Source organism: Rhinopithecus bieti, unplaced genomic scaffold, assembly GCF_001698545.2.
Source record: "Rhinopithecus bieti isolate Rb0 unplaced genomic scaffold, ASM169854v2 scaffold_5476, whole genome shotgun sequence".
Classification (NCBI taxonomy): Eukaryota; Metazoa; Chordata; class Mammalia; order Primates; family Cercopithecidae; genus Rhinopithecus; species Rhinopithecus bieti.
The window spans coordinates 612,010-637,126 of NW_016805433.1; the positions used below are offsets into that span (position 1 = coordinate 612,010).

The following is a 25,117-nucleotide window of genomic DNA, read 5'->3' on the forward strand; positions in this document are numbered from 1 at the left end:
TTTTATTGTTATATTATTACAATGTATGGGAATTAATAGACATATAATTTTACTTAGGGGCTGGAATAACTCCTGTTTTTTATTTATCTTTTCGTGGCTCGTTTCTTTATTCTTTTTTTATTTTTTTTTAAAAGGGGGCTTGCTTTTTAGGCCAAATTGGTGTTAAGTGGGCGGATCTCAGCTCACTGCAAGCTCCGCCTCCCGGGTTCACGCCATTCTCCTGCCTCAGCCTCCCGAGTAGCTGGGACTATAGGCACCCGCCACCTCGCCCGGCTAGTTTTTTTTGTATTTTTTAATAGAGACGGGGTTTCACCGGGTTAGCCAGGATGGTCTCGATCTCCTGACCTTGTGATCCGCCCGTCTCGGCCTCCCAAAGTGCTGGGATTACAGGCTTGAGCCACCGCGCCCGGCTCTTTATTCTTATATATTTTTTAACTGTAAGCTAATATTAAGAGAACTAAATAATAAATTTTCTCTACATACTTCACATATGTTCCTTGCACAATATTACTCAAAAACAAACTTTCAAGTAGGTTTCTATTCTTTGGAGGTGGAACCCTAACAGATTGCTCAATGAAACCAAAACCTTTGTTTTCTCTGACTCTTTCTCTCCGTTCATTCTCATCTTTCTCTTTCCTTCTCTCTTCTCTGGCTTTACTTCCCCATCTCCTCCCAAACTGTCAGAGCATCTCCTCACTCAGTCTCGAAACTTCTGAAGCTCTCCTCTCTACCCCTCAATCTACTCAGGACACAAACACACACCTCTCTGACCTTAAAATACTTATAATGTATTTTTTTATTTTTCTCCATCACATTGGCTGTTTGAGCTGTTTGCTCTGGATTTCTTTTTTTCAAAGTTGCAACCTTTGCATTTCTCATACTTAACACATCATAGCTGTAATCTTGCTCTGCCACTTACTGGCTGTGTGACTTGGCTCCGTGACTCAGTTTTCTGTCCTATAAACCAGAGATAACAACAGTATTCAGGGAAAAGGATCCTGAACTCAGACAATTTGAGGGGCTTAAAAAAATAACACAAAATAACCACCTACTGCAGTTACAGGATGAAATAATTTATAAAAAAGCAAAATTTGGACTAAAAATAGGCACAAAGTATATGTTAAGAACAAAAAAGAAATAAAAATAAGGTAAAATTAATTAAAAGCCAGTTGAGACCATGGTTTCACAAAATTTAAAAAATAAAGTAATATTTGTATTTATTAACTGCTTACCTTTTTAATACTTTTTGCTTTCTACGAACTTTGGCTGCAGACTTCTTGATTGGCTCTTCCTAGAACAGCAATTTTCTAAATCACTTTCTACAGAGATAAGTTTTTTAAAAGTTTACTTCTTCCTCTATCATGGTAGATTGAATATTTTATTGACAGTTTAGAAGTAATTGCTTTAGCCCAGGCGTGGTGGCTCACACCTGTAATCCTAGCACTTTGGGAGGCCGAGGCAGGTAGATAACTTGAGGTCAGGAGTTCGAGACCAGCTTGGCCAACATGGTGAAACCCCGTCTCTACAAAAAATACAAAAATTAGCTGGGTGTGGTGGTGGGTGCCTGTAATCCCAGCTACTCGGGAGAATCGCATGAACCTAGGAAGCAGAGGTTAGAGTCAGCCAAGATTGTGCCACTGCACTCCAGCCTGGGCGACAGAGAGCAAGACTGACGAAAATAAACAAATAAATAAATAATAAATACATACATACATACATAATTATTTGAGATTTAGAAGCCATGTTAGGCAATACCACACAGATTTTTACAATCACTCTCTAATTTTGGAAAACTGTCAAGTTCTTTTGGGGATGAGCTGTAAGATTGGAAAGATTTTTCACAGACTAGCTTCTAGCTCTGCACCTTTCAAACCATGTTTCTCCTCCACCTCTACTCACTTTCAGGGCTGGAGGGTGTAGAAGCCATTTATATATTGATATCCTCTTTGGCCTTTCATGCAATGTATTATAGACTGGGCACAAATCATCTCATACTACCTTAAATTAATGCATACATAATATATTACAAATAAATGTAATGTATCAAATTTCTGGAGCAAATAACTATTTTTTTGTTATTGTTGTTTACTTGTGAGAAAGGGTCTTGTTCGGTCACCCATACTGGAGTGCAGTGGTGTAATCATAGCTCACTGCAGCCTCAACCTCCCAGACACAAGCAATTCCCCCACTTCAGCCTACTGAGTAGCTGAGACCACAGGCTCACACCACCATGCCCAGCTAATTTTTAAAATTTTGGGTAGAGATGGGGTCTCACTCTATTGCCCAGGCTGGTATCGAACTCCTGGGCTCAAGCAATCCTTACACCTTGGCTTCCCAAAGTGCTAGAATTATATGTGTGAGCCACTGTGCCTGGATGCTATTACTTTTATATCAAGAGAACAATAAATATAGCAAAATACTTAGCATGAAAAGTACCATCTGTCTATTTTGTCTCATTTAAAGAGTCATTGAAAAATATGTATGGTTGTCTAGAATATTGTCACAATATTGATGATAATAATTATAAATCCATTTATTAATAGTTTATTGTGTGATAGGCTCTAAGCCCTTTATATAGGTCATGTATTTCTTTCCATAACCCTATGTGCTATGTGCTTTTAGTATCTCTATTTTACAGATGAAACTGAGGCACCAATGATCACTTTTCTATCATATATAATCTGTACAGTACATATATTTTTCTATTAAACTGTAAATTGTGAGGATTTTACATGCCATTTTGGGGTTAAATAAAATGGTCGAATCTATTTGAGATAGCTTTAAAAAATTTTTAAAAATGCTTTCCTGTAGACAGATGTATAGTTAAAAGGACTAGATATATATTTTTTCTTATTTTTAAACCTTTTTAAACTTCTAGTCTTATACTTAGCCAAATATGGGAGCTTATATCAGAGAAACAATATTACTTAAAAATTAGACCAAGCATGGTGGCTCACGCCTGTAATCCCAACACTTTGAGAGGCCAAGGAAGGTGGATCACCTGAGGTCAGGGTTTTGAGACCAGATTGACCAACATGGTGAAACCTCATCTCTACTTAAAAAAAAAAAAATTAGACTGAAGTGGTGGCAGGTGCCTGTAATCCCAGCTACTTAGGAGGCTGAGGCAGGAGAATCGCTTGAACCCGGGAGGTGGAGGTTGTAGTGAGGTGAGCCAGAGCCATTGCATTCAGCCTGGGTGACAAGAGTGAAATACCATCTCAAAAAGAAAAAAAAAAGAAAGAAAGAAAAATTATTGTCTTAAAATACCATTTATACTATCTATCAGGTTATTTAATAATTAGAGTTTCGGGTTAGGATACTCTAGTTTGCAGCGACCTTCCAGCTAATGTTTTTGTCTTTTAAGAACTTCTCTCTTTGTTTGATATAGGCCAAAGATTTCTTCTTTGTAGTCTTTCCTTTCACTTACCTAAAGGAGGTTGAATGCAACACCTTGAAGTCACATCTGTATCTTGTATAAACAAAACCATGTAGAGTCACTTTCACCCACCCATAGAACTGTGTATATTTTTTCCTGAAAAACACAAAACAACAACAACAACAAACCCTTAAACTTCTTTAGGTCAGGGATTTATTCTACCTGTTTTAATATCAGCACCATGCACAAAGCCTGGTATATAAAGGAGACTCAAAAATTGGATGTAAAATAAATAAACTATGTAAAAAAGGCCTTCTTTGTTTATTTTTGTGTTGCACACAGTGAGCAGGTAGATGTACAGGGTAAGAAGAAGAAAAGGCTACCAGATTTCTGTTTTGAATTTCTGTTGGATCATAAAACAACTCTGAACGTTCATGGGCAAAACAAATAATACTTAGCACTTAGTAGGTGCTAAGAAATATTTATAAGTAGATAGAGAAATAGGTAGATAAACAGACAGTTCAGAGATAGCATGGATAGCATTTTTTTAAACTGTAGCATTTATTTTATGTCTCATCTTTACCTAAACTGCGGAAAAAATGAGAATTATAATTGTATATAATTTTTCTTCTTGGATTTGGGTTATATGTTCCATTTTCCAGGGTGTTACATGAACCTGATATTGCTAAGGTTGTGCCTTTACCCCTTCACCATCCTTTGATAAAATAATAATATTATTTTAAAAAGCGTCAATCTATTTTTATACGATCAACTGAATACTCTGAATAACTAGTTGTTATATCTCCAGAATATGGTCAGCTCAGTAATTGGTTTATTGATAATCAATATCTACCTTACTTATTTCAGAAATAAGATATCAGGTGCTCTGGGTGAACGCTTCTATAAAAATAGCTAGCATTATCAATGATTACCATGTGCTTGACATTGTCTAAACGCTTTCAATGCAGTAAGATTTATTTAATTCTTAAGCTAACGCTAAGAGATAGGTACTATTTTAATCCTCTGTTACATAAGAGAAAGATGTAGAGCAGAGATGTTAACTACTAGTAATTTGTAGAGATGGGTTTTGAACCCAAGAAACCTAAGCTCTTAATTTCAAAAGTTTACCATGTCCATACACAATGCAGCTAAAGTAATAAAAATGTAGATGATTACAACTGGGAGCAGGTTGAGGCACTCGGTGTAGTTGAGCATTATTCACAATATACTTCATTAATCTATTCATAAATATGAATAATGCCAAGATGCTATGCTAGGCATTGACATCAGAAAGATATGTAAAATACAGTCCTTACCCACACAGTTTCTATTCTTTGGGGAAACTTGACTCTTACAAAACAATAATAATGATGATATACTCAAAATGGGTCAAATACCTACCATGTTCTAGCAATTATAAAAATTGTTTTTGTTTATTACATGTAGACTTCACTTTATTTATCAACACACATTTATTGAAAATCAACTGTGAGCCAGATCATCTGCTGGATGCTAAGGACAGTATGGTATAAAAGAAAATTTCAGCTGAGCATGGTGGTTCACACCTGTAATCTCAACATTTTGGGAGGCTGAGACAGGAGGATTGCTGAAGGGCAAGAGATTGAGGCTGCAGTGAACCATAATCACTCCACTGCACTCAAGCCTGGGCGATAGTGTGAGACTCTCAATCTCTCTCAAAAAAAAAAAAAGAAAGAAAGAAACATTTTTTTAAGTAAACAGAAATTACTAAACACAGTTTCTACTTCTGTATTTTATAGATTATGTAATCGAGGGTGATCAGAAATGTCAGGCACTTTCCCAGGGTCACAGGACTTTAAGGTGGTCAAGTTAGAACTTGAATCAAGGTTACCTGTGTAAAAGTTCATATTCACTCAGTCAGTTTGTATCAAGAATTTACTTTGTTTTAGTAATGCAAAACAATAAATGCAACAGTGAATAAGGTAAATAAGTTAGGTTCATGACTTCTTGATACATGTGGCTCTATCCATTGCACCATGCTCTAAATACCAGTCTAGGTCCAGACAGAGAACTGGAAAAGGCAATGCAGAATATGATATAGATAAATGGCTAAACAGGTGGTAGAGGACTGAAAAAGAAGTAGTATTGAAAGTAGCTGGATACAGAAACCAATTTCTGGGACAACTTATGGTGGATAGACACTGCTCATGGAACAAAAAGCAAACAGAAAGGAGCAAGTTCCATTTCCTTCCTTCAGCCTTGCAGTCTCCCTATAGTGCCTCCTGAAGACAAAATCTAAGAGAAAATCAGATGGCAAAGGAGAAATGTGGTTTGTAGAGTCCCAGCCCTGAGAATCACAGAGCCAGAGCACAGAAAGGTGAGTCTGGAGCTGAGAGACTAGGTAGATGTCAGACACACTCTGCCACCCTATATCAGAGAGACTATTGTCAGAAGTTTATGATGATTTGAACCTAGAAAAGGTAGTTGAAACTACCTGGTCCAACCTGCTTATCTTTCAGAGAAAACTGAAGCTCAAAGAGATCAAGTGCCTTGTAAAAGATTACAGCACTTGAAAGTATCAGAGCTGGGACAGGAACGTAGGTTTTCTTATTACACATTTCACTGAAATTTCTGCTATTCAATGCTGTCTCTAAGGACAATGAACAAATTAATGGCCAATGTTCTCAAAAAAATGAAAAAGATGATTTGCAACGGATGCAAAAGATTAAAAAAACTTATATAAGGGTGACTCTTATAGCCTCCCTAGGTCAAAATTCTAAAAAATGAGTGCCTGATGGCTTTACTTTTATGAAGACAAATCTTGAGATCCTAGGGAGTAGATCATAACTTGTGCCTTAGTTTGCTTCTCTCAATACCTTTTGTCTGGAGCTGAGTAACACTCAGTTTGAGATTAAGCTCCTGTCAGGACTGATTAGTGATTCTAGAGTAATTGTAAATTTTTTGAGGCCATCCATTTAATAATTTAGTTCTACTCATTGATTTTCAAATACAAGATTACAGAGAGAGATTGCATGGTGCAAAGAATGTTGAAGTAACACTATAGCTTGATTCCTCGTTCCTTGATCTCACATGGCTCTGTGCTAACTGCATCGCCATGGACACGCTGTTGTTAGGCAGGGCAAAGAGAACTGTTTGATGAACAACCATGCTACAGCAGTATATCCTTCGTACTACGGAGTCAAGCCAAATCAAAGATCCTGGTGAATTACAATCTGTTTAAGTAGCCTAGATTTGTACAATGTTTAAGTTCTATGAAAAGGTAAGTTTTACAGAGATGTCATTCTTTCACTGGTGTTTTCAAAGACAAGCTCTTGCATAAATACACCTACAGTTCAACCCCTTTTAATCCATTTTATGTAAGTTGAAAACATTTCACAGTATATTAAAATACTATAATATGTTTTTGACTTTGGTTAGTGCTTTGCAGGGATTTACTGACTAACATTGAACGTGCTTTTGTTTAGGGATTTTTCTCAGTGATGCTCTGATGTCAAAGTCTTTTGTTAAATTTACTCAATATGAACCGGCTTTTTATTTCAATTGTTTAAAATGAGAATGGCATTTAATTTTAGCACTTTACTGTCTTGGCATGAAGCTGAACTTTGGCAGTTGAGAGAATGTTTTATAATCAAACTGCAAAATATTTCAGAAATTTAAGAGGTTACGCCAGCTAATTTTATTGGAAAAAGTATGCAATTGCAGAATCATTAACTATTTTGTTGTTATTGTTGTTCTGAAGCAACAACTAATAGTACCAATTTGGGAAGCCACTTTGTTTCATTACTTTTTCCATGAATAATAATCATTCATTAATTCCACGCTGAATGTTCGCATTAAACCAGATAAGTCATCTAATTTTATCCTCATCATAGAGATAGGTACAAAATGCTGGTCATTTTAGGGCATGTAAGTATGAGTTAGCTCCAACTTTGTCTTTGGTTTGATTTAATTATTTGATTTAATCTCCCTTTTGTTTGAGAAGTAATGATAAAACAAATGAAATGGCAGAATCATTTATGTTACACATTGAATATCTCATTTTATTGCATCTGGGATCTTTTTCTAAAAAAAATTAAACAATACACTAAGATAGCCTCAGAATTAGAAAAGAAACCATCTTCGCATTGGCATTCAAGTCTTTTTCCTTTGGACTTATTCTCTTGCTTTTAATTAAATCTCATATTTATCACAGAGAGATGCATTATTTTCAGCAACATCAGAAATCGCTGAGTTGTCAAGATTATTCCAAAGATAGAATAGAGCACTTGAAAGAAGAGAGCACAATTAGGTGCTTGAAAATGTGGAGGCAAAAGAGAATTAGAGGAAAGATCAAGAAAAGAGAAGGTAAGGGAAATAAAGCAAAGCAAGGGAAAGGCGATAAATAACTATCCTACCAGGTAAGAGTTAGATGAATCGTCACCATTTTATATGAGTTGTTACATATCAAATAAATATTTAATCTACTAGGTGGTTTTATTTTTAAAAAGCTTTTGTAATTTATGAATATTTCTTCTTTTATTTAAAAACTATTTTAAAAGGCCAGGCATGGTGACTCATGCTTGTAATCCCAGCACTTTGGGAGGCCGTAGTGGGCAGATCACTTAAGGTCAGGAGTTCAAGACCAGCCTAGCCAACATGGTGAAACCTCATCTCTATTAAAAATACAAAAATTAGTTGGGCATGGTGGCATGTGCCTGTAATCTCAGCCATTTGGGAGGCTGAGGCACGAGAATCTCTTGAGCCCGGGAGGTGGAGGTTGCAGTGAGTCAAGATCGCACCACTGCACTCCATCCTGGAGGAGAGAGTGAGTCTCCGTCTCAAAAATAAACAAACAAACAAATAAATAAATAATAAAAACTATTAAAACAGAAAAGTTATCTATGTTAGGTATGGCTAATTTTTCACTTGGAAACTAAAGTATCATTCTATTCCAATTTCAGGCTTTTGGATCAGTTTTAATGCAAGAATAACCTGAGGTTACAAAATCTACTTGAAAAACTGTTTCCATAGGCAAAACTAATAAAGATACAACAAAGGTTTTTCTTGTGAATGCAAGTGAAAAAAATGGATTTCGATGTCAAGGGTTTATGCAGCTGATGCCCGTAACCCCTTAGATGAAAAGTTCATTTTTACTCAAAACTGCTTCACTTATTCTCACTCATGGATTTTATCAGCAATATATTGTAAATTTGAAAGTATAAAATATGCTTATATTGACAAACCTTTTTTAGCTATGATGCATATAGTTTTCACATAAGAGTTAATTTGGGAGTGAAAAAAAGCAGCTTGACCTTCTTAAACATTTTTTTAAAAATGCATCCTGGCCGGGCGCGGTGGCTCAAGCCTGTAATCCCAGCACTTTGGGAGGCCGAGACGGGCGGATCACGAGGTCAGAAGATCGAGACCATCCTGGCTAACCTGGTGAAACCCCATCTGTACTAAAAAATACAAAAAACTAGCCGGGCGAGGTGGCAGGCACCTGTAGTCCCAGCTACTCGGGAGGCTGAGGCAGGAGAATGGCATAAACCCGGGAGGCGGAGCTTGCAGTGAGCTGAGATCTGGCCACTGCACTCCAGCCTGGGTGACAGAGCGAGACTCCGTCTCAAAAAAAAAAAAAAAAAAAAAAAAAAAAACAAAAACAAAAAACAAACAAAAAAAACGCATCCTAAGGACTAGGCATGGTGGCTCAAGCCTGTAATCCCAGTACTTTGCGGGGCAGAGGCGGGCGGATCTCCAGGTCAAGAGATCAAGACAATCCTGGCCAATATGGTGAAACGAAACCCCATCTCTACTAAAAATACAAAAATTAGCTGGGCATGGTGGTGGGCGCCTGTAATCCCAGCTACTTGGAGGCTGAGGCAGAAGAATGCTTGAACCCAGGTGGCGGAGTTTGCAGTGAGCTGAGATTGTGCCACTGCACTCCAGCCTGGCGACAGAGTGAGACTCCGTCTAAAAAAAAAAAAAAGAAAAGAAAGAAAAATGCATCCTAAGATTACGAAGATATACTGAAGCAGGGTTGCCATAGATCATTCTATCCAACTTTTATCGTGGCTATTTATTTATTAAATACTTTTACAAATGGCATAAATATTTAATTTTGGAAAACAGTTATTCAACTTAGGTCTGTAATCGTAGAAACGTTATTTAGTCTTTCTTAATCATCTTTTTCCTTGTTTGTAAAATGGAAATAATGATAACTACTATTTAAGAGTGCTGTGAGGAATCAGGATAATCGACTTAAATATATGTGGTTCTTCTGCTTGCTACTGTCTCCAACCTGTGCAGAATGCAAAAGTTCATCAACTATATTCTCTTTTTTCAAGGAACAGACGAGAAGCAGGGTAAGTACAGAGCAGAATTGTAACTGAATTATTGTAATACCATATCATTAGTATACTTTATTAAATTAAAGGTGATTTGTTAATGAATGCCTTTCTGAGAAAGATTTTATTTGATAGACAGAAAGATAACTTTTACTTTGGGGGTGCTTCTGCCAGAATAGATTATATAAAACAATCACTCATCGTTTCTGAAAGCTAGGTCTAAATTTACGAATCACTAGAAATTTTCTGGCCTGCTGAATCATGGCAATATGACCCAGTAATACTGACAATGACCTTCAACACAACAATGACAAGTAATTCTTATTGAACATAATATTTTTCATACATTTTATAAGTGCTTTATATTAATTGTATAAAATATGCTTTAAAAATATGCTATCAAATATGTATAAAATTACTCTGTTTATGATTGTCATTACGTAGGGCATAGATAAGTTAAAAAATCACCTAAGATTTCACAGCTAGTGGGGTGACAAAACCAAGATTCAAATCCAGACAGTCTAACTCCTGATCTTGCATTTTTTACTAAAACTGGGTTGTGGTGTCCAGTGAATCATCAGTTGGAAAGCAGGACCTCCAACAACTATTCCAGAAAACATCTCCGAAATAAACCCAACCAGATACGTCAGTGTGATAAGGTTATAGCCCACATTCTTGGGCCTAAATGCAACGTTTTTCTTCCACTTTCTAATATAAAAATGGTAACAAAAATAGTATGCAATGTACATTTAAATTCAAATCAGCATCCCTTGATGCTTGATATTCAAAATATTTAACAAGAATTATGTCACAAATCAGCAGGGGCTAAGGCAGAGTCCTAGGGGCTCCCTACTTAAATGTTAGCTCCTCAGTTCTGGATCTTGCTGCAATCTTGACAGGATGGCCAAAACACTGGGGGAGGTGCTAAGGGAACTCAGGTGGCTGTTTTTCTACTAGTTCTGAAATATTCAAACATGTTAACGTCTGGAACTTCTGACATGATTGCATGTTATGCACATGGACTGCATAGCAGTCCTACTTTAACATATATAGGTTAATCATAAAATATGAGAATAAAAAGCTTATTTGTAAAATACGTAATAAAGAATAGCAATGAAATTGTTTTGTGAACTCAGTTGTTACTGATTTTGAAAGTTTTGAAAAAGAAAGGGAAGGTAACTGTAATAAAAAAAGAATTGCATTGGTAAGCCCACCATAAAGAAAATGTACTTTTTAATGGCTCCTTGGAAATCACAAAACTATAATACGTTATTAAAGACACACTGCTTCTGAAAATTTTTTTACTATAGTTGCTACTTTATAATGTCTCTCTGGGTTCATAGGAAGTGTAAGTAGGCTTGCATGGCATTCATAGGAAGTATAACTAGGCTTGTGTGAGATCAATTCTTTGTTTATGATCACATGCAATCTAAATACAGCAAATCATTGCTATACAGTGCTTGTTACTACTGTCATAAATTTCAGTATTCACATTAGACTGAGTATCATGTTTTCTTTCTTTTTTTAAAGGTCTTCCTGGAGAGGGGTTTAAAATAAATATTCCAATGGAGACATAAGGAGACATGAAATAATAAATAGCATGATTTTTGTCTTCTGATTTAAGAAAATATAGATGGTCCAGAGCAAGGAAGTAGCTGTCTCTGCATGAATTTAAAGACAGTTGATGTTGTTAAGAAATTTCATCTTTTCAGAGTCAAAGGGTGAAAGACAAAACTAGCATTTTACGTTAGCTTTATATTATTTTAATAGTAAAATGCGACATACTATTATAAAAATACATTAAGTATATGATTGTATACAGTTGAAATAACTGGATCTTCCTCTAACCACCATGCTGTTTTCCAGAGAAAGCGACTTTTCTCATTTGCTGTGTCTTTTATACAGATGTCTCATTTGTGCCTGCACACACGCATATGTGGAATCAAAGTGCATAAACTGTCCTGTGATTTTGCATTTAATATTTTCAAAAATCAGCCCCGAAGATAATATTTAATAGAGGTCTATGGAAACAGAAAGAGGCTATTACTTAATTAACAACTGCCAGAAGCTCCTCCCCCACCCCAATTAATATCTCACACAGGAAATACCCTTTCATTTTCTTGTTTGCTTGTTTTGGTGTGTTTTTCCCTCTGAATCAAATGTCATTTGATCCTTTTAACTCCCTGCAATGTGTATGTGGCAGGGTGAACAAAGGTTCTAGAGGTCAAAATACTTAAGTTCTAGGGTCTTTTTTTGTCACTTTATTTCTAAGAATGAGTCTCACTCTCTGGCCCTCAGTTTCTTCATTTGAAAAATGAAATTGTTAAACCAAGTGATTTTTGTTGAAAAGTCACTCTACTTTTCAGTATGTGAGTTTTTTAATTGGTTAGCTTTTAGTGTTGTTTATGCTTTCATGCTTCCTTTACCCTAACAAAAATAAAATAAAATATTCCCTAACAACACCTTCATGACAATCCATAAAATTTTTTGATCAAAACATTTATTTATTCATATAACAAAAAGCATTTTAGTAAGATGTATGGTTTTTTTAATTAAAAATATTAGATAAAAAAATAGATAAAAAAAGCACAGATTAGATAACATCAACAATACCTAAAATTCATTGAATCCTTATTTTGTGCTAGAAACAGTTCTAAGAACAGCCGTTCCCCAGTGTTCACAGAAGATTGATTCTAAGATCCCTATGGATACCAAAATCCATGGATACTGAAGTCCCTCATAGAAAATAGCATAATAGTCACACATAACCTACTCACATCCTCTTGTATACTTTAAATCATCTGTGGATTACTTATAATATCTGATGTAATGTAAAATTTATGTAAATAGTTACTATACTGTGTTATTTAGGAAATAACGGCAATAAAGTCTGGACATGTTTGGCAACTATCCTTTTTTTTTTTTTTTTTTGCAGTTGGTTGAATCCATGGATATGAAACCCATGGATAGGGAGGGGCAATTGTACTTTGAATATATAAACTCAGCTAAACTTCTCAACACTATTAAGTTCCTTTTCATCTTAATATAATTTAAGGAAGTATAAATAAAGGAATAATTTGAGATCCAGAGGGAGTGGAGTCCAGTACTTCCCTCAGCTATGGGATGGTCTCTGGATACTTCCCAGTGCAAAAACAGAAATTGTATCACTGTGTTTATGAAGCTGTGTAGTGTTATAATTAATGGGCATACTAAATGTGTTTAAGTAACTGGACAGACTAAATATATTTAGGTCATCTGAGGCCTCATAAGGTTTGAGATTTATAAGCATGCCTCAGATCACGAGTTTTACCATCTTCATAACACTAGACTCCCTTGCCACTCCTGAAAGCATCCAAACTTAACTCCTCAAAACCCCTTTGGTCTCGGTTCCTACCTTCATGGAGACTCATGTGTGCTCTTTGTCACTAAACTATTTCTACCATTGGCCATGACAAGAGCTTCAATCATAACAAGCATTTCAAATATTTGTGGCTCTATTACAAAGTTTGAAGATAAGGAAAGGGTAATCTTTCAGGCTTGTGACTGGCTGCTATTTTATTAGATAAAAACTTAATTCCTCTCCTTCTCTTGGAGCCTACTTTCTCAAGCCTCATTTAATCACCTTCTCCATGCAAAGGTTTTAAATGATGGCTCTGATGAATGCTTCATATTCCCAGGGATCAGGGTTACCTATCCTGTACTGTTCTGGTTTTTTGTTTGTTTGTTTGTTTGTTTGTTTCTTCTCTGCATTTTGATCAACAAACATTTCTCCATAGATACACAGGAAAAGAGAAGGGGCTATCGATGCATCTTATCCATAGGCAGAGAGACATGTTTCAGTACCTCCAACAACCCAAACTCCTCACCCCACATCCAACACCCACTCATAAAATTAAGCTTTCCTCTTCTGGGCATTTGTTATATGATAAACATTCAGTTCATTTCTCAGTATGTGTGCTCTTCTGCAAGAAAAATGGTTACACATCAAGAAACAAAATAAAACATGGAGACCCTGTCTCCAAGATAACAATAGGATCCATCATTTGTTTTGGAATCTTCATTCCTCTCCTCTCTCATAATCTCTTTCTCCCATCAAATCATTTGAAGACCGGATAGATTAATTTCAATTGTATCAATCATAGTAAGAGATTTAAGTAAAAATCTGGGAAAATTTTGTGTATAAATATTTTGTCCAGAGAGGCCCATCAGGTGTCTATGGGCTAGGACCATGCTATATAGAGGCAAAGAGATGCTTCCTATGACCAATTATCTCATTATAGCCTTTGTTTGCCTTTAATACTAAAATAAAATGGAGCTTCGGAGTGGTTATTAGAAGATTTTTTTTTTTTTTCATATACTGGCTAGTGGATGGCATTAAAAATAATCTTATGAATTTAAAGTGCTAGAACTAGTAGAAACCTTAAAGATCATCTATTAGGTTGGTGCAAAACATATTGTCATTTTTGCCATTGAAAGTAATGGCAAAATCACAATTACTTCCTTTTACAAAGATGGGAGGGGTGAGGGTTGAAAATTATCTATTGGCTACAATGTTCTCTATTCAGGTTATGGATACAATAGAGCTCAGACTTTACCACTATGCAATATATGCGTGTAAGAAATCTGTGCTTGTACTCCCTAAATATATTTTAAAATTAAAATCACACCTTTATGTTTTATTTTATTTTACTTTTTTTGACAGTGTCTCACTCTGTTGCCCAGGCTGGAGTGCAGTGGCGCGCCCTCGACTCACTGCAAGCTCCGCCTCCCGGGTTCACACCATTCTCCTGCCTCAGCCTCCGGACTAGCTGGGACTACAGGCGCCCGCCACGACGCCCGGCTCATTTTTTATATTGTTAGTGGAGGAGGAGTTTCACCGTGTTAAGCATTATGGTCTCCATCTCCTGACCTCATGATCCACCCACCTCGACCTCCCAAAGTGCTGGGATTACAGGCCTGACCACCACACCCAGCCCACACCTTTAATTTCATCTTACATAGCAAAGTAATTTCTATCATTGGTAGATTTATTCTTATGATTTCTCTTTTCCCCAGATATTTACAAAGCAGTTTTACAGCTAAAATTTTACCCTATTGTACTACTTTTACACACCAGAGATCTTGAAATAATAAAACCAGTGCTATGAAAGTGAGGAGACATTGTTGAAACCAGATTTGTAAAAAATAGTGATGCACAAGAAATCAGACTTTTGTGCACATGGGAAGTACTTTCAAGTTGAACCCTCTTCTCAAGCATATTCACAGGATAAATTCTGCTCCCCCCAACCTTCTGCAACAGATTGCAGCATAATTGGATTACAGATTTACAGGATACATAGCTGCTGTAGTGATTTTATAAATATAGGCAGAGCATTATAGAGAAAGAACAGAAAGATACAGTGTCCTGTGGAGTATCTGACAAGCCTTTTGTGGGGGGTCAAATTTGTAGCTGACCCAATACATTTGGAAAACTATATTGAAGAGGAAAAAGCCTATTTTATCTTCTAGGCAATTAAGAATAAAATTTAAAACAGAGTTCCCAGAGCTATAAAAATTCTATTTATAAGAGTTCTTTGATTAAAATTAAATTTTGAGCCACTTCAGATTCAGAGCAAGAATTCTCTCAAATTAATATTAAAAAGTATTTCTAGAGAAATTGATACAGATATAGAAGATAAACTGGGTAATAAGTCTGGACTACACTTGGCCAACACAGACATTATTCGCCTTAGTCACACATAAGTAATAATTTCCCTAATTTCTACAAATGAATTCTCAATGAGAGATCCGTAGAAAATTGCCTTATGTAGCATAAGCAATTTTGTACACAATTATCATTATGTTAACCATATTTTAAACTATATGCGTCAGTCATAATTAATCCTATGTTTGTGTATCAGGGAAACTCTTCCCCCTTCAGGGAAGATATGTACTCAGCTTATTTTAGATAATGAAGATGTATTCTATCAATGCAGGGAGAAGGGAGTGATAATGGAAAGCCATGTTCAGCTGTATGACTACTGGATCCGACTTACAGCTGCATGGCTTGAATGGGTACCAGACTTAAGAAGAATAGAAAAAAAATGTTTTGCTATGATTTAAGCTAAAGGACAACTCCAATAACCACATCATGCTTCATTTTTCTTAGAATCAAGAATCGTCTGTTTAAAACTTGTGCACCTTATTTTTAAAATCTCCACAAGAGAGTATCCAATTGAGTCATTTTAAGTCCACCCAATAAGGACTGCACTTATTAGGCACAGGTTTTGAACAAGCATCCTAGCATTAGTGTGTTTGGCTAATGAGTGAACACCACTCTCTGGTGATGGTTTTATGGCTCAGTGCTGGTATTCCTGGTGGTTCCCACTGATTTATGGTATATCTCATATTTTATGGGCAGGACTAAGGCAGGAGAATACTTAATTTCGGGGCTAAATCTTATGAGAAGAACCACATCTATTCATAACATTAGAAGCAGGGGACTCTGAAGCTTTCTAAAACAAAGTCCTAACTACTCCATCTCTAGCACAATGTTAATTCCTACCTCCAAAACATCAAATATTGGCCATTTTCAGGCTCTATTATTTTTATCCCATTGTTCATTTTAGATTTATTTATACCTTATTATTTGTGTTTATATTAAACTATGTTTGATTTTAATACAATTTCTTTTCAGCTGCATTTTTTTCTAGTACATAGCTGCTGGTCAGCGTTATCTTAAAATTAATAAAACATCCTTCTAAAGATTCATATTTAAGATACCTTAATCAGCTTAAAGGATTTTTTTTTTTTTTTTTTTTTTGAGAAGGAGCCTCGCTCTGTCGCCCAGCCTGGAGTGAAGTGGACGGATCTCAGCTCACTGCAAGCTCCGCCTCCCGGGTTCACGCCATTCTCCTGCCTCAGCCTCCGGAGTAGCTGGGACTACAGGCGCCCGCCACCTCGCCCGGCTAGTTTTTTGTATTTTTTAGTAGAGACGGGTTTCACCATGTTAGCCAGGATGGTCTCGATCTCCTGACCTCGTGATTCGCCCGTCTCGGCCTCCCAAAGTGCTGGGATTACAGGCTTGAGCCACCGCGCCCGGCAGCTTAAAGGATTTTTAGGAGAGCCTTTATGAAGTGTAGTCCATTATTAGAGGAATAGATGGTTGTGGCTCTTGGATTGTTCCTTTTCTATCTATTGTTTTAACTACTGCTGATCATTTTCAATCTTAGATTCTCTATATTTACTGCACATAAAAAACTGCATTAATAATATCTTTAATGAAAAAGAAATGAACTGGATTTCTTAAACAAGAAATCAGTAATAGAAGCCAGAATTATTATATCGACGAAATATGGCTGACTTGTGTACTATTCAGAACAATAAAGTTTCCTTTGATGTAGAAATGTGAGGATTTTTACATATCATTCCTAAATTATGGTAAATGAATTGATACTATATCAATACATAATTTGATAGATCTCAATATACAGAGGCTTTTACAAATTTTCATGTAAGTAACATGATAAATACTCATTAGAGGAGTTACTATGTAGAGTGAATAAAGATACATCCAGAAAAAAAATACTACTGAGAGATAATTCTTTATGAATCTCTCCTGTTTCTATTCAGAAATAGAATGTCTTGAGATCAGAGGCATTGACTACCATGTTGCCACACTATATTTTCCAGAGAAGCAAACAAACTTAAAAGATAAAGATAGTATTTCCTTCCAGAGCACAGGCCAAGCACAATCACTGCCCACTACAAAATATTCAGGTTCTCTAACCTCAGGGTTCTTCTCCTATAATGCAACCCACTACCTATGCAGATGTCCACTGGTTCTTTTCATATTACCCTGTAAGAATCAAGCCTCAGAAAACCAAAGTAAAAGTAATTATACTCTGTCTAAAGCCAATCCTGTGAGAAATAAACTATTATTAGTCTCTGATCCAGGAGTCTTGTATCTTACACCAATAGCAGCCCTCCCTACTCTGAAAGTTTTGATTCCCCAGCTCTGGGATAGGACTGAAGTATTTCCATTTCTGTCAGTTCTCAGGAGATGCTGCTCCTGATTTAGAAATGCATTTTGAGAACCACTGTTCTTTGAAGAGTTCTGTGTCTACATTCATGAGGGATTTTTATTTGTTCATTTATTTTCTTGTGATGCTTTTGTATGGTTTTGTTATCTGGGTATACTGCGCTCAAAAAGTGAATTGATGTTTTCCTTGTTTATTTATATTTTTCAAATGTAAACTGTGGTCTACTAACTTGTTAACCTTGAAATAGGGTAAAGTCGCAAACCCGTCACAATTCCTGACAAACCCACTATTTTTACTAAAAGTTTCCCAGTAAATATTCCCCCTCACCTGTGGTCCGTGAGATTTCTAAACATGTTGGATGATATTATTATGAACTGGTTTGAGAGCAGGAAAGTAATTATAATATTAATTGATGATAAATAATTTACAGACATGTCTAGTGGAAATATTAAAGTTTATAAAGTGTTGACAAGTCATTAATATACTTTGAAATGTGGCTTTTAAGAGATAAATTTGAATAATCAAACACATTTTAACATTTGTTTTAATTCACTTTTCATGAAGAAATAATTATCTTCATTAAACACTTATTTTCAAGTAAGACTTTTTGTTTTGTGGAAGATTTTCAGAACAATTTTCTAACATGATGTACACAGATGACTTGGGAACACAGAAAGAATAACTTGGCTAATAAACTCAACTCCTAAACCTTTCCATGGAACTTTCCAAGAACTATTAAGTGCTTTAAGAAAGACTTAAATGCATTATAGTAATAAGCATAAATAATCAGCTGAGGAGGATCACAAATGACTGATAATTCACACTTTTACTGTAGCCTACCTCTTGAAAAAAAATTGTTACTCTTCAGTCCCTTGATAATTAGCTCCTGTTGTCAAAGCTTCAGTTATAATTTGATTTTTTAAAATCCTAAATGTCAAGAAGTATGTGGTCTGATAAATATGGATGACATTTAAAAAGCAAAGTAGGTAGTGTCTAGAAAAGAAGCAAAGTGTCATATGCTGCATTTATTGATAAAATACTTTATATCTCATTCACATAATTATTTACTCTTCTCTACAAATGAAACCTTCTGTTTATAAAGAGTAATATAATTCCCAAATTCCCCTGATAAGTAGGGGGTGACTTAAATACTAACAAGTATACAAGTAATATCTCAGAACCAAAAATAGGCAATTCAAAGAAAAAATTAGTGGATGTACATAAAATCTTTTATTGTTTGGAGTCAGATACAGAGAGCTCCCCAAATGATGATAACTTTTCCCTTAAATTCACTGTATTTACTAATTGAATTCTTATGACTACATCAGTATGTATTTATTCATTACTGTGCTATGTAATTTAGACCTGTTGCTTATATAAGCAGCAACTTCATACTAAATCAGAGGCTTACTAACAGTAGACAGGTATATTGCTCAGAGTGATAAACAAATATCAGGCAGAGCTTCATACAACTTGGGAGAAACAGCTAGTTGTGAATTTTAAAAATATCGCAAAATTTAACAACTTACCTCTCAAGGATACTTATTGCATCTACTTTGCATTACATTTTGACTTGTGACACTTGGTGCCAGCTTCTGTATATATTGATCTTGCTGTCTCTTATTAGAAAGTTATTTTGTAAAACCACCAGTTTGTTCAAACTAAACAGAAATGATTTTATTACTATAGATGTAAAACATATTTTTTAAAACTTTGGATTAAGAAAGTAAAGGAATAAGCAAATTTAATTAAAATAGGCAAATATTTATGAGCCAAAATTTTTATTTCTTAATGGGGGGGGTTAGATTTCAGATATGTATTTTAGTACACATCACATGGCAATAAATGAATACAAAGATAAATGCAAACTTGCTGACCTTTTCTTGTGGCAGATCCCTACTCATTAGATGACCCTATTCATTAGAGATATTGTTTTCTTAAACATCTGTTTATGATTAATTTTTCTTACCACTGTTGTGCTTTATAGAGCTTCCTTAAAAAATTATAGAGTGCTCTTTATCAGTAAATTATATGATTATTTTATATGCACATAAAAACTAGTTTGTTTCTCATAATATTTTAACAGCTCTTTAACATAAAGACTAGTTTATTTTGTTTCTCATAATATTTTAACAGCTGTATTGAGGTATATTTGACATATAATAACTGTAAATATTTAAAATATATCATTTGGTAAGTTTTCATATTTGTGTACACCCATGAAACCATTAGCACAATCAAGATAAATGAACATAATCTAACTCTTTGATGTTTACATTTATATGCCAACTTGGAGGCTGTTTGAATGAGATTAGCATTTGAATCAGCGGACTTTGGGTAAAGCAGATTGCCTTTCATAATACGGATGAGGCTCATCCAACCTCAGATTGAAGGCCTGACTAGAGCAAAAAGACCTGCCTCCCTGTGCAAGAGGGAATTCAGCAAACTGCCTTTGGATTCCATCTGCACTATTGGCTCTCCTGGGTCTCCACACTACCGCCAGTCTTCTCATTGGAACTATAGAATCCACTCTCCTGGTTATTGAGTATATTGGCCTAAACTACAGATTTTGGCCTCCAATTCCTTATAGTAAATTCATCATCTGTATATTCTATTAGTTCTCTTTCTCTGGAGAACCCTAACTGACACAGATTTTCATACTGTGAAGTGAGATACTGCTGTAACAAATACCTACACAGATAAAAGTGACTTTGAAACTGGTAATGGGTTGAAAAAGTTTTCAGGTGCATGTTGAAAAATGCCTATGTTGCCTTAAAGAGCTGGTTGTTGGGAACATAGACTTTAAAGGTGATTCTGGTGAGGTCTCAGATAGAAATGAGCAATAAGTCATTGGAAACTGGAGGAAAGGCTTTCCTTGTTATAAAGTGGCAAAGATCTTGGCTCAATTGTTTTCTAATGTTTTAAGAAAAGCAAAATCAAAAATGAAAAACTTGGATATTTAGCTGAGGAGATTTCTAAGAAGTGTTGATGATATTGTCTAGTTCTCTTTACTGCCTATAGTAAAATGTAAGAGGAGGGAGATAAATTGAAGGAATTTTTTTTTTTTTTTTTTTTTTTACAAAAAAAATCTTGCTCTGTCACCCAGGCTGGAGCGCAGTGGTGCGATCTCGGCTCACTGCAAGCTCTGCCTCCCGGATTCACGCCATTCTCCTGCCTCAGCCTCCCGAGTAGCTGGGACTACAGGCGCCCGCCACCACGTCCGGCTAATTTTTTGTATTTTAGTAGAGACGGGGTTTCACCGTGTTAGCCAGGATGGTCTCGATCTCCTGACCTCGTGATCCACCCGCCTAGGCCTCCCAAAGTGCTGGGATTACAGGCGTGAGCCACCATGCCTGGCCAAAGGGATTGTTAAGTAAAAGGAAGTCAGATGTAAAGATTTAAAAAATTCCCAACCTATGTATATTGTGAAAAAAGAGAAAGTGTATTCTGGAGAGAACTCCAAGGGGTTGGCTGAAAAAATCGTTTAATAAAGAGATGATGGCTGTGACTCATGGATGTAATCTTTCATCAGCAGAAACTGGGAACAGAGACAGATTTATACCAGTGGAAACACTGCCAGGTGGGACAAAAGGTAACAGAAACAGAACAAAATAAAAGAAGGCTAGCAGACTTCTAGATTCCACAGGATGGGGCAATAGAGCTGTTTGTGTAGAATGTGCACACCATCCTTCAAGAAAAGGAAAGAACGACTCTGGGGGCGATTCAGAGATCTTTAATTTTGACATCTCCATCGCGATTGGTCCTGAGTGCTCAGGCCTGGGGAGGCAGAGGGTGCAAGTTGTTTTCTTCTTGGTTTCAAAGGTCAAGCCTGTTCATTGTTGGTTTCAGCAGGCCATGCTACTGCCAGCCAGTGCCATCAAGCCATGCTACTGCCAGCCAGTGCCTCAGGAACAAACTTGGGTGCCCAGAATGATGGGGGTGAGTCCTACCTTCTAGGGCCATGGGGATGATGCTGCCACAAGCATTGAGATGAAGAGGATTATTCTGAGCCTCACGATCTAATGGAGTTTGCCTTGCTAGGTTTTGAACTTACTGGGGACCTGTCACCCCTGACTTCTTATCAATTTCTCCCTTTGAGTGGGAATGTCTGCCCTATCCTTATTCCACCATTGTATGTTGGAAACATATAACTTATCGAGTTTCACAGGTTCACAGCTAGAGAGAAATTTAACTTCAGGATAAATCATACTTCAAGTTTCATGGCTACCTAATTTATATATGTAGATGATACTCTGGACTTAGAGTTGATGCTGGAATTAGTTAAGATGTTTGAGACTATTGGGAGGGGTGAATGTATTTTGCATGAGAGAGGACATGGATTGGCGGGGACATGCAGAGGGTGGGACTGAATGATGTTCCCTCAAATTCATGTGTTGAAGTCCTAACTCTGAATATAATTGCATTTGAAGACAAGGCCTTTAAGGAGGAATTAGGTTAAATAAGGCCATGAAGGAGGGCCTTAATCCAACATGAAGAGATAACATGAATTCACATAAACACAGAAAAGATTGTGTGAGAATGGCAAGAAGGCAGGCATTTGCAAGACAAGGAAAGAGGTCTCAGGAGAAACCAAACTTGCCAACAAGTTGATCGTGGACTTTCAGCCTCCAAAACTGAGAAAATAAATTTCTGTTGTTTCAGCCACCGAACCTTTGGTATTTTGCCATGGCAGCCGTTACGTCACTTAGAAAGTGAAACAACGGCTGTGATTAAAACTGAATTTGATTGACTTCATTGGCTCCAGAAATTATACTGTATCACTATAAAAACTGATTTTTTAAAAAAGATAGGTAGGCAACTTTAATGCTTGGTTTGTATTCACTTCTGGCTGCCTAGAAGAAAACGAATATGAACTTTTGTTTCCATACAAGCTCTAAGGCCAAATGGTTTTGATGATATAGTCTCAGTTATCTTGTTTTACAATGAAATATCACAGATTTTTTTTTTTTTTTTTTTTTTTTTTTTTTTTTTACTACTGCTGTACTTCCTAAATACCATATCAAACTGTCAAACTGCATCTACTACCCTATAAAATGAAAGTCAAACATTGTAAGTCTGGGACTGTAGTAGACTTCTTGCGTTGCTCTAAAGAAATACTGAGACTGGTAATTTATAGAAGGGAATTAATTGGCTCACGGTTGGCGCTATATGGAAAGCTGATCCGTTTCTGCTCAGCTTTTGGGAGGCCTCTAAAGAGCTACAACTATGGCGGGAACAGGAGCAAGAGAACTTGGGGAAGATGCTACACACTTTTAAATGAACTGATCTCACAATAACTTACTCATTATCACAAGGACAGTACCAACGGGGATGGTGCTAAGTCATTCATGAGAAATCTGTCCCCATGATCCAATCACCTCCCACAAGGTCCCACCTCCAACACTGGGAATTACATTTCAATATGAGATTTGGGCAGGGACACACATTCAAGCTATATCAGGAACCATCTGTAATAAATTTACTGGAAAGTTCAAAATTTATAATAATGTCCAACTAACTTAACTGCGAATATAAGTACCCCTTAAGTTTATATTTTGGATGGCAAAACTTTTCATCCATGAGAAAGTGCCCTATTCTATTCCATTTCTCTTCATTATACAGAAAGCACTTTAGTAAAATTCACAGCCTCTCTATTATATGGTAGAAAATCAAGGGAAATAGAATATGTAAAATACTCAATTATTACTTATTTTGTGCTTTGTGCAATAGGTCCATAGATGGTACTGAAAGGAAAGCATGAGAAGATTCCTTCCATAGAGTAGCTTACAATATAGATGAATAAGAAGAATAAATACATTAAAGAAAACAAATTAAGGTAAGATATATTACAGTAATAGAGGAAGTAAATGCCAACATAATTCAGAGATGACATAGTTAATATGTGACAGCATGATCTGGGAATTCCAGGTGAAGCAGTGGGATTTGACTGTGTTTATTAAAATAATCAGCAATTTTTAGAGATGGCATATGTGGGCAGAGCCTACCAACACTGATTTTTAATGTTGATTGGTTATTATTATCAATTTTAACTAGTTAATCTATTCTTAAAAGGCTGTATGTCAATTCAAATAAAGGTGAGAAGATTGCAGAAATAAGGGGAAAACTTGTAATAACAATTTGTTAAGTAGTAAATGCTAGTATCATATTATCCTTGTTTAAACTAAAACAAAACAAAACAAAACAAAACAAAACAAAACCCCAATTTTAAAGATCCATGCTGGATAGGAGAAAATAGGGCATTTCAGCAAAAGAAAGTCAGGAAGGCATTTTAGCAATTCTTTCTTTATAACTCTCTAGGCTATCATCTCCCTCTGTCTGGCTTATTGCAGTAGTCATCTCAATGGCTTTCCAGTTTGTGAGCTCTCTTCGATTTCAATCAATTCTGTTCAAAACCACTGTGTTAATCTCCCCAAACATCCATCTGTTTATGTCGATCTTTTGATCAAATGACCTAAGGCAGTATTTTGAGGGAACATTACTATAATTTAAGCAGCATTAAAAGTTGCTCCTCAAAACACGTTTTGGCAGTCAAATAATTTAGGAAATATTTGTTACCAAAAGTTACATGTGCTTGTGTGGAACTTCTTGACTCTAATGTGCTAACATATGAACTGAATCTTAAAAGATGGAGTGGAGAGAGACTATAGCATGCATTGATTTTGGAACATCCAGTTGGGAAAAACGGACTTTTCACATAAAATAAAACCAAAATTCTTTGGTGTGATGTTTATTGCTCTCTGCAGTCTACTAGTCAGTGGGCATACTCATGACATTGAACCATACCTTTTGATGTCTGAGGTCTGAAGGTGGCCTGGCTAAATATTTTGTCTCCTTTGGAATTGTATTATGTTCGCCATGCTCCTGCTGCCCTGGCAACTTGTGGGAACTGGCAACTGTTTTTGCTCAAAGTTTAGTCGTTTCATCAAGATAAAACTCAGTGTTAAATTGTCCTAGAACCTTCATATTTCGATGTACTGATTCAGGTATTATTTGATTTCAGGAATTATTCTTCCTTTATGTCTGTGAAAGTCTTTTCTATGCTTATCTGTGCATAGAAACTTCATTGTTTGGCCTCCATACGAACTATATCATCTATATGGACTAACAAGGCCTCAACATTACCCTCAACTTGTCTATACTTTAGACAGGTTTCTTCCTGATCATCTCCTCAACCCAGTCACTAGCCACAGAGGTCCCTCTTTCCCTTTTCTTAGAACATTTACTTAAACTTTTTTCATTATGAATACCTTCTGTGATTCTTTGAAATTTAATTTTTTTAAAAAAATCTTGTTGCCTGTTTTACAACCCAGGACTGTCTTTCTCATGGACCTGAGATGAATGAAATACACAGAATTTTTTTTTTTTTTTTTTTTTTT

At 36.0% G+C, this 25,117-nt stretch overlaps 1 long non-coding RNA gene across 2 annotated transcripts in view; it reads right to left on the bottom strand.

Annotated features, from left to right (window-relative positions):
• Positions 1-842: 842 nt before the first annotated feature.
• Positions 843-25,117, bottom strand: part of LOC108529941 (uncharacterized) — an 81,127-nt gene continuing 56,852 nt past the window's right edge. Inside the window, exons 1-4 of one of the 2 annotated variants that reach the window (XR_001885723.1) lie at positions 18,561-18,637; positions 3,428-3,532; positions 1,233-1,291; positions 843-957 (exon numbers count right to left, since the gene is read on the bottom strand). This is a non-coding gene — a long non-coding RNA (uncharacterized LOC108529941). Of the gene's footprint in view, positions 958-1,232; positions 1,292-3,427; positions 3,533-18,560; positions 18,638-25,117 lie in introns of those variants that run through there. The other variant, XR_001885722.1, reaches the window with a different exon arrangement.